Source organism: Lynx canadensis, chromosome F2 (assembly GCF_007474595.2).
Source record: "Lynx canadensis isolate LIC74 chromosome F2, mLynCan4.pri.v2, whole genome shotgun sequence".
Classification (NCBI taxonomy): domain Eukaryota; kingdom Metazoa; phylum Chordata; class Mammalia; order Carnivora; family Felidae; genus Lynx; species Lynx canadensis.
In genome coordinates this window covers 8,429,402-8,439,231 of record NC_044320.2, presented here as the reverse complement: position 1 = coordinate 8,439,231, position 9,830 = coordinate 8,429,402, and the positions used below count along the sequence as shown (strand labels likewise).

General features: G+C 49.3%; 1 long non-coding RNA gene across 1 annotated transcript; it reads right to left on the bottom strand.

The window, feature by feature from the left end:
- Positions 1-7,850: 7,850 nt before the first annotated feature.
- LOC115506109 lies at positions 7,851-8,952 on the bottom strand. The gene is made up of 2 exons (XR_003966227.1): positions 8,793-8,952; positions 7,851-8,364 (listed from the first exon to the last, which is right to left on the bottom strand). It is a non-coding gene; the product is annotated as an uncharacterized LOC115506109 (long non-coding RNA).
- Between the last annotated feature and the right edge of the window lie 878 nt (positions 8,953-9,830).

Sequence of the window (9,830 nt, the reverse complement as noted above, 5' to 3'; positions counted from 1 at the left end):
TTCCTTCCTTCCTCTCCAAAAGCAGAGAACCTCAGTCACATGGGCACATAGCACGCGGCCTTTGCCTCCAGGAGAGACCGACCAGGCTGCTTGCCCTCTGACCTCCAGAGATCTCTCTAAAGCAGCCCTGCCCTTGTGCACACCCACTGCCCAAGTCCGCCCCCACAAGTGGCACTTTCTCCGCCTGCCTCATTGCCGGCAGTGTGGACTCTTGTAACCCACCCTCCACCCTGTGGTCAGAGCCCCCTTTCCAGCTGCGACCGGTTTTCTTTCCCGCGTGACATGCTTCAGCGGCTGCTACCTGCTGCATGCCAGGCCTTGGAAAGGAAGCACCGGGCACACGACTGTGACCCTTTCCACCAGACGCCTGCGGGGCTTGGCGTGTGGGCCCGGGGGCCCCTGGCAGAGGCGAGGTGCAACCGCAAGGTGCCCGGGCACTGCCCCGTGAGCCGGAAGCTGGTGGGGAGGAAAGCCCTGACTCTGCTGGGCACGTGCTGGGACAGCACGGGCGCACGGTCACCCTGGAAGATGGTCTCCTGCTGAGTTGTGGCGTCTGGGTCCCCATCGTCCCGAGAGCTCCCTGAGGGCAGAGGCTTTGTCTTCTCTTATTCTGCACCCCCAGGGTATGGTGGGCGTTCAACGAATATCGATGTAGGCAGAGGACTGCAGGAGTGAGCGGACGGCCACTTGTCCTTTCACATCTCTGTCCCATGCATGCAGCTGCCCTCCCTTCCTGGCTCGCGCCTCCCCTGCTCAGAGACCGACTGAGCTCCCTTCTTCTCCCCTGGCCCAGGATGCACCCGTTTGGAGTCAGACACAGGGATTCAGAGGGGGAGCACCTGTAGGTGAACACAGAGGTCTGCAAATGCCACCGTTTAAACATGAGATGCCTGGACACCCTGTCTGATCTGCTTCTCAAGAAGACGTGAGTTAGAGACTTCCAGGAAGCGGCAGATGTGTGTGTGCATGTGCAAAGGTGATGTACGCAGCGTGTGTGTGTGTGTGGGGGGGTGCGATGTGTGTCTGTGTGTGCATGTGATGTGTGGTGTGGGTGCCTACATAGTATATGGTGTGGTGTGTGTGTGTGCATGTGATTCAACGTGGTTTAGTGGTGGTTCTGTTATAGGCATTGGATTAAGGCTGTCGGTTCTAACTACCCACACTGTCATTTATTGTTATGGCGTCACCTGGCCTCCAGGATCCTCAGTTTTCTTATCAATAAAACGGTCATAAATGGCCCCACCGAAGGTTGCTTTGAGGACCAGCGATGCTGCATTTAAAGCACCTGGCATCTAAGGTTTGGATAAATTCCGCCTCCGAGCTTTCTTGCGGCCATGCTCAGGGGTCCATCCCTTCCCAGTGAAGGACACTGCAAGCATCAGGGTTGAGCCCATCAGCCAGCCCCTTTGAGCCAACACCAGGGCAGGCCAGAGCTAAGGGCCGTTGAGCCAACAATGTCCTCACAAAGATGCAGCGCCCATCTCAGTTTTTTCTTAACAGGCCTTGGGGAGGACCTGGCAGAATTTGGCCTCAACGGAAAGCCACAGTGGGTGGTTGAATCCACTTGTCTCCACTGGGTCTGGAGTCATCCAGGGTCTGGAGTCATCTGGGCTAGCAGTGAGGCTTCTATAGCTGAAGGCACGAAGGAGCCCCCTCAGGCATCTGGGCAGCTCCTGATTAAACACACACTTCTCTCCAGCCCTGCCTAGCATCCCGGGGAAGGATAATCGTCAAAATAGCCCACTTTCCACTGTGTGTCTATTATGTCCCAGATGGTGGAGTAGACAGGGGGTGCCCTAACACTGAATTCTCGCCGTTGTCTTTGGAGGCACTGGTTCTCAGTTGGGGTTGATTTCTGCCCCCTGCCCCTCCGGGGACATTTGTCAACATCTGGAGACGATTTGATGGACAAAACCCACGCAGTCATCTTTAATAGATGCAGAAAAAGCATTTGACAAAAGCCCAAACCCCTTCATTATCAAAACACTCAACAAACTGGAAATAGAATTTTGTCATCTACAAAAAAACCCAGACCTAACATACTTAATGGTGAAAGATGAAAGTGACCAGAAACAAGACAAGGGTGTCTATTTGTACCATTTCTATTCAACATAGTATTGGAGGCTCTAGCAAGGATAATTAGGCGAAAAAAAAAAAAAGAAAAAGATTCAGATTGGAAAGAAAGATAGAAAACCATCTCTATTGGCAGATGACATGACTTGGAAATAAAAATCCTAATTAATCTACTAAAAAACTATAAGAAGTAATAAATGGCTTCAGGGTTGCCTAGTGTATGATTAATATAAAAGATTGATTGCACAGGTATCCCTCGCTTTTCAAAAGCTCACAGTACACCACTTTGCTTTCATGAAAGACCTACATTGGTACCGATTTTGGTAATGGAAAGAAAGCTCACGAGGATTTTCACTTTTATGAAAAAGCAGCAAGCCGCTATGGAGGCAGGGCACCCCGAACTCTGAGAGTGGCACCAGCCAGCACTGTTCCCGGGAACTACACTAAGTACTTCTGCATCAAGCCCCAGAGCTTTGACCTGTGTCTGTATCGGTGCTTCATCTCCATTTACTTTGGGCATTCTTTAGCAACATGGGTCCTAAGCTATCAGAAAAGCCCAGGAGGGTTGTTTTTGGGGTCTGGGGATGCTCCGAAGTTTTTCCATATAAATTAATGGTGATGGCTTCCTTGCTTTGCACCATTTTGGTTTACTGAAGGTTTTCATTGGAACACTCTGCTTGCAGATAGTGGGGGAAGCCTGTGTTTCTCTACACTAGCCATGAGCATTCCAGAAATGAAATGAGGAAAGCAATTCCATGTAGGATAGCATCAAAAAGGATAAACTACCTAGGAATAAATTTGACAAAATCAGTACAAAACTTACACTCCGAGAACTACAAAATATTGTTGAAAGGAATCAAAGAAAACCTAAACATATGGGAAGAGAATCTACATTCAAGGATCAGAAGAGTTAATATTGTTAACATGGCAACGCACCTCAAATCAATCTAGACATTCAACACAACCCCAGCTGACTTTGCTACAGACATTGACAAGCTGATGGTAAAAATGATATGGAAATTCAAGTGATCCAACACAGCCAAAACAAAGTAGAAAAAAAAAGAACAAAGTTAGATAACTCACATTTCTCAATTTCAACGGTTGCTGCCGTTGAAAGATAAACTGAAGCGCATTAAAATTTTCAAGAGTTTCTTTGAGCAAACATCAATTCCAGTTGGGTGGGGCACCCCACAGAAAGTGGTTGGACAGGAGCTAGGGGAGGGTTTTTACAGAGAAGGCATGGAAGAGAGCAAGCAAGTTATGTGACTGGCAATAGCTTGAGCAGTTGCCGCATTTGGGAACGTCTAGTGGACTGTGATCAGTTGTTCTTTGGTTTCATTTTCTTGGACTTGAGTGCACTGGCTGTACCATAGGTTTTGGTTTGCACGTCGGAGGCTCCCAAGTCATTTGAGACACCTCAGCCTACTGGGCTTGTCTAATTCCTCAACACTACAAACCTGTAGAATTTAAGACAAAGTGGTACTGGTACAAGGATAAACAAGGATAGAAGTGAGAGCCCACAGTTAAATCCTCACATTTTTGGTCAACGGATTGTCAACAAGCGTTCAAAGATGCTTTGGTGAGGAAAGAATTTTCTTTTCAATGAAAGATGCTGGGGCGAGTGGATGTCGACACGCAAAGGTAGGAAGTTGTATCCCATTCTTCACATCCTACATAAGAATTGTCTCAAAGTGGATGATAGACTTAAATATAAGAGTTGGAACTCTAAAAGTCTTAGAATGAAATATAGGAGTAATTCTTCATGACCTTAGTTTAAGCAAAGCTTGCTTGCTTGCTTTCTCTCTCTTTCTCTCTCTCTCTCTTCCTTCCTTCCTTCCTTCCTTCCTTCCTTCCTTCCTTCCTTTTTTAAAATTTAAATCCAAGTTAGTTAATATATAGTATAATAATGATTTCAGGAGTAGAATTTAGTGATTCATCACGTACATTTGACACCCAGTGCTCATCCCCACAAGTGCCCTCGTTAATGCCCATCACCCATTTAGCCCATCCCCCACCCAACACCCTGCCAGCAACCCTCAGTTTGTTTTCTGTATTTAAGAGTCTCTGACGGTTTGTCTTCCTCTCTGTTTTTCTATTATTTTTGCTTCCCTTCCCTTATGTTCATCTGTTTTGTATCTTAATGCCACATATGAGTGAAATCATATGATTATTTGTCTCTCTCTGGCTTATTTTGCTTAGCATAATACACTCTAGTTCCATCCATGTTGTTGCAAATGGCAAGATTTCATTTCATTTCATATATATATAATGAAGTGTGTGTGTATTCCATATATATACGCACACACCACATTTTCTTTATCCATTCATCGGTCGATGGACATTTGGGCTCTTTCCATACTTTGGCTATTGTCAATAATGCTGCTATAACATTGGGGTGCGTGTGCCCCTTTGAATCAGCACTCCTGTATCCTTTGGATAAATACCTAGTAGTGCAATTGTTGGGTCATAGGGTAGTTCTATTTTTAATTTTTTGAGGAACCTCCATACTGTTTTCCAGAGTGGCCGCACCAGTTTGCCTTCCCACCAGCAGTGTAAAAGCGTTCCTCTTTCTCTGCATCCTCACCAACATCTGTTGCCTGAGTTGTTAATTTTAGCCATTCTGACAGGTGTGAGGTGGTATTTCATTATGGTTTTGATTTGTATTTCTCTCATGATGAGTGATGTTGAGCATCTTTTCATGTATCTGTTAGTTATCTGGATATCTTCTTTGGAAAAGTGTCTATTCATGTCTTTTGCTCATTTCTTCACTGAATTATTTGTTTTTTTGGGTGTTGAGTTTGATAAGTTGTTTACAGGTTTTGGATACTAACCCTTTATCTGGTATTTCATTTGAAAATATCCTCTCCCATTCTGTCAGTTGCCTTTTAGTTTTGCTGATTGTTTCCTTCACTGTGCAGAAGCTTTTTATCTTGATGAGGTCCCAGTAGTTCATTTTTTGCTTTTGTTTCCCTAGGCAAAGCGTTCTTAGATAGGAAACCAAAAGCACTTTGACTTCTTCTAAATTAAAAACTTTCGCGCTTGGCGAAGGTCATTAAGAAAGTGAAGATAGCCTATGAGATGGGAGAACAGATCTGCAAATCATATATATCTTAGAAAGTACTTGCATCTAGAATATATCAAGAACTCTTACAAGTCGACAATAAAAAAAAATCTCGCTTTTGGAAGTGGGAAAATCATCCAAACAGATTTTTCTCCAAAGGAGATATACAAAGGCCAAGAAGCACATGAAAAGACAGTCAACATCTTTCATCATGAGGGTAATATAAAGCAAACCCTCAACGGGATACTGAGTCATGTCCAATTGGATTATTATGATAGAAAATACAGACAGTGACAGGTGTGGGCCAGGATAAGGAGAAATGGACGGGGTCACGCACAGCCGGTGCGCGCAGCCACCGTGGAAAACGGTGTGGCAGTTCTGCAAAAGGTGAAACAGAGTCACACGTGACTCAGCGATTCCACTCCTGGATGTACACCCAGGAGAAATGAAATTAATAGCCACACAAAGACTTGTTCTTGAGTGTTCCTAACAGCATTCTTCGTAATAGTCAAAATGTAAAAGTAACTGACATGTCCATCGGCTGATGACGGATGCATAAAATGTGGCACGTCCGCACCGTGGAATATTATCAGGACACGAAGAGGGATGAGGTGCTGACGCCCGCTACAACTGTGTGCATGGCGCGTGCACACAAGGAAGAATCATGAAGACATGACTCGGAATGGAAGGAGCCAGTCATGACGGACCACGTATCATATGAGGCCATTTTTATGAAGTGTCCAGAATGGGCAAATAAATCGGGATAAAAGTAGATGATCAGTTCCCTGAGGTGGGGAGAGATGGGTGGGTGGGGGTGGAGTGATAGCTAAAGCATACCAGTGCTTTTAGGGGTGGCACAAATGTTCTTAAAACTGATCATGGTGATGACTGCACAGCTCCGAATACGTTAAAACCTGCTGCGTCGCATAATTTACCTGGGTGAAGTATACGGTATGAAAATTATGTCTTGGTCAAGCTGTTAAAACTAAAACTCAGCCCCCTAGATTCTAAAGTGCATCCTTGGTGCTGGCTGTAGGTGGCTTCTGGGAGCTGGTTTCCCCCGAGACTGTGGTGGGCATCTGGGGACAGGGGTTAAGTTCAAGTATGGCAACGGCATCTCTGGGGTCCCCTCCTCGGGTGTCCTGTATCACTACATATCTGCCTCCTGAGTTCATTTGTGGTCAGATTCAGGTTTTTCCTGAGGGACTTGGGTTTTAGCACTTACTCTGTGCGCACAGTGTGCTGTTCCGAACCCAGTGCTGGGCTTTGGAACGGCACAAAATGGCGGCTACCCCAAGTTGGCTTTGAGTTCAGCTCAGCCTTGTGGAAGCTCTGAGACACGGGAAAGGCCCTGACTTCTGTGGGTTCTGTGGGATTTGATCATCTTCCTCTGTACGTTCAGGACACCAAGGTGCAGTGTCGGCGAGTTTGAGAGTGTTCGGCAGGTGGGGCTTTAAAGCTGGAGCTCCACGTCTGAGTCCAGAGTGAGTGGCTCGTGCCCTTCTCTTCATCCTTCCAGAAAATAGTGGAAAGGCTAGCGTGGATCTGGGGAGATCATTCTGAGCACTGAGGCAAGCTCACCCGTTCTTTTATAATAATGCTAATGATGAAAACAACTGCCTCTTATCGAGGGCTTTTCTGTTTTCAAGAAGGTTGCAAATCTGACTTGCTCAGCGCTGGCTCAGCCCTTGCAAGGAGACTGGGATGAGGAGGCAGGAGGCGGCAGGAGGTTTCGGAGGACTCCGGGACAGCTGAGCCGGCCTGAGACGGCCCAAGTCCTTGGTGCTGGCTGGACCCGGCCCGGGCAGGGTTCCACGTCCTCACTTTGATCTCTGACCTCCCACTAGGTCCAGGCTGCTTCCCCATCTTCCTTGGCACGTTACTCGGGCCAGAATAAGCAATTCTGATAAGTCCGATTGATGCTTAGGGTCCTTGGGAGGTCGAGGAGCCTGGGGCCCAGTATCATCTGTCCAGTGATGGAAGCCGGATGCTGTGGAGGAGACAGAGCCAGGGGGAAATCAAGGTCCGCGGAAGGGCCAGGCGCCCAGATCCCTCCCCCACCGCTGGGCAACAGGCAGAGGAAATGCCCTCGGCCCCGCCTGGACCTGCTGTATCTCCATCTCCATCGCTTCCTTCAGGAGAACCCTCAGCCAGCGCTAAGCACCTCCTGCATGCATCCCGGCTGTGCCCGGGAAGGACCTGGGGCAGGGCGGGCCGAGGACTAGGGGATCTGTGTCTGGTGCAAGCCCCTGGTCTTATTGCAGATGGGAAATGGAGTTTGGGGGTTGGTGGCAGCCCGCGGGCCCCACTGAGGAGCGCTCCTCTCAACCATCCCTGCCCCCAAGGACAGAGCAACAGCACGTTATGGTGAAGGCGAATGGCACTCTCGTGTATTAAGCTCCTATGCATGCCAGATAGTGACCTAGTGTTTTTTTTTTTAATTTTTTCACGTTTATTTATTACTTTTGAGGGAGAGAGGAGGAGAGAGAGGGCAGGGGAGGGGCACAGAGAGAGGGAGACACAGAACCCGACGCGGGCTCCAGGCTCCGAGCTGTCAGCCCAGAGCCTGGCACGGGGCTCGAACCCACGAACCGCGAGATCATGACCTGAGCCGAAGTCGGATGCTTAACCGACTGAGCCACCCAGGCGCCCCTGACCTAGTGTTTTCTGTACATGAACTCATTGAATCCTTAAGCCAAGCCAGAGTAATGTTAACTTTTTTTTTTTTCCCAAAGAGGACATTGAGGCTCTGTGTAGCCAGTGACCCGTTAGGTAGTCACACAGCAGGAACTGGGGTTCGTCCTGGCCTCTCATTTTGATCCTGTCTGCTGCCCACGGTAGCTGCTAATTGTCCCGTGGAGACAAAGCCCGGTCTTCTGTGAGGAGTAGGGCCGAGGGGTCAGCTTGGTAGCTCCAGTCCAGGAGGCTGAGCCCAGGGCCTCGAGGGGTAACCAGGGCAGATGCGGGGAGCAGGGTCAGGCATGGCTTCGAGGCATCGTGGTAACTGGGGGCCCGGAGCCTGTTCTGCGAGGCCTGTGTCAGCCTTCCCTTTGACCAGCGTCCAGTGTGGCCCGAGCTGCGGGTCACGGAGGTTTGGGGTCGGACCCCAACTCCGTCCCTTGCCAGCCAGTGGTTTGACCTGGGGCGCGTCCTTTCTCCGCCATGTGCTCTTTCGTCCGTCGGTAAATTGGAGTCTAGTCTCGTCCGCTTCTCCAGGGTCGTGAGGGAGGCTGGGAAGTACAGTTATTTTATTTTATAAAACTTCTTACTGGGGAGGCAGGGTTTACCTGGGAGGGAACGGTCAAGGGGGTAGAGAAGGTGTAGAGAAGACCTTGGACAAGCACAAAAGATACAAATTGACAGCTGGGAAGTAACTAAGCAGGGTCAGGACCCACTTTCCCCTCCCTCCCACTCCCTGTCAACCCTCAGTTTGTTCTCAGTTTTTAAGAGGCTCTTATGGTTTGGCTCCCTCCCTCTCTAACTTTTTTTTTCCCCCTTCCCCTCCCCCATGGTTGTCTTTGGAGTTGCCAGACAGGGGAGGGGAAGCTCGGCTGGCTCTAGATCCCTTAGAAGCTCTCACACGTCTCCCTCCATCCCCGTCCCACCCAGGAGACTTTGGGGTACACCGGCCTGGCAAGCCAGTTGGGGAACCACTTACCTAAACATTTGTTCCTTTGATATGGAGACACTTGGCTCCGTCCTCTCTCCAGACTGTGCTGGGGCCTTTAGGGACGTGGTGCTTGCCCCGGAGGAGTGCCCTGAAGGAGAAAGGAACTGAACAAACCAGAGCAAGTCCAGTGCTGTCCATGATGGAAGTGTGAATAAGGAAGGCTCCCTGGAGGAGAAGGCAGTTAAGAGGAGCCTAAAGATACACGTCTGTTTACCAGGCAGACAGCGATAACGAAGGTGTGGAAAATATTATAGCCGTTCATTCAAAGATTGCTGGCTAGCTGCTCTCTGGGCGAGGGCAGGGCATTCCCAGCCCCTTGACTTGCTCTGGCTTATGAGATAAGAGCTGAATGGAAAAGCGTCAAGAGGCAATCGCGGTTTGCCACGCTCTCCGCCCCCTGCTGCTGTGGTCACAGGGGCACAAGCTGAGACGAGGCCTCTGACAGCCTGGCTTGCAGACTAATGACAGCGAGCGGACGTTCCCCACCTCTCCTCCTGAGACAACGTTGAACGTGCGGAACGGGATCTAGGGGATGCTTGTTACTGCGGAGTAACTTCACTCGCCTTGGCTGATGCCTACAGGCGCCAGTGGCCACAGGCAGAGAAAACAGCGCGGGAAAATGCCTGGAGGTGGAAAATAGCATCTCGTGTGTGGTGAACCCGAGAAGTTGAGTATGGCTGCTGTGTGAAGTATGACACAGAAGGGTGGAGACATGGGCAGGCTGAGCCCTGAAGGCTCTGCTGAGCTTTGATGCAGGAACTGAGTGGTTTTCTTCCTTGTGAGCAAAGGGGAGTCATTCAGAGTTGCATTAAAAAAAGCGCTAACTACAGTGGGTTGGAGGCGGGTCCACCTTGACGCTGGGACACAAGGGAGGAGCCTGTTTGAATAGTACAGGTGAAAGGCGGGGTAGGCCCTGGTCAGACCATGGCACGGGGAAGGGAGAGAGGATTCGTTCATGCATTCTGCAAGATGTGATGATGGATGTGCCTGGGATGAGGGTCAAGAGGGCGGTCTCATCCCTCATTT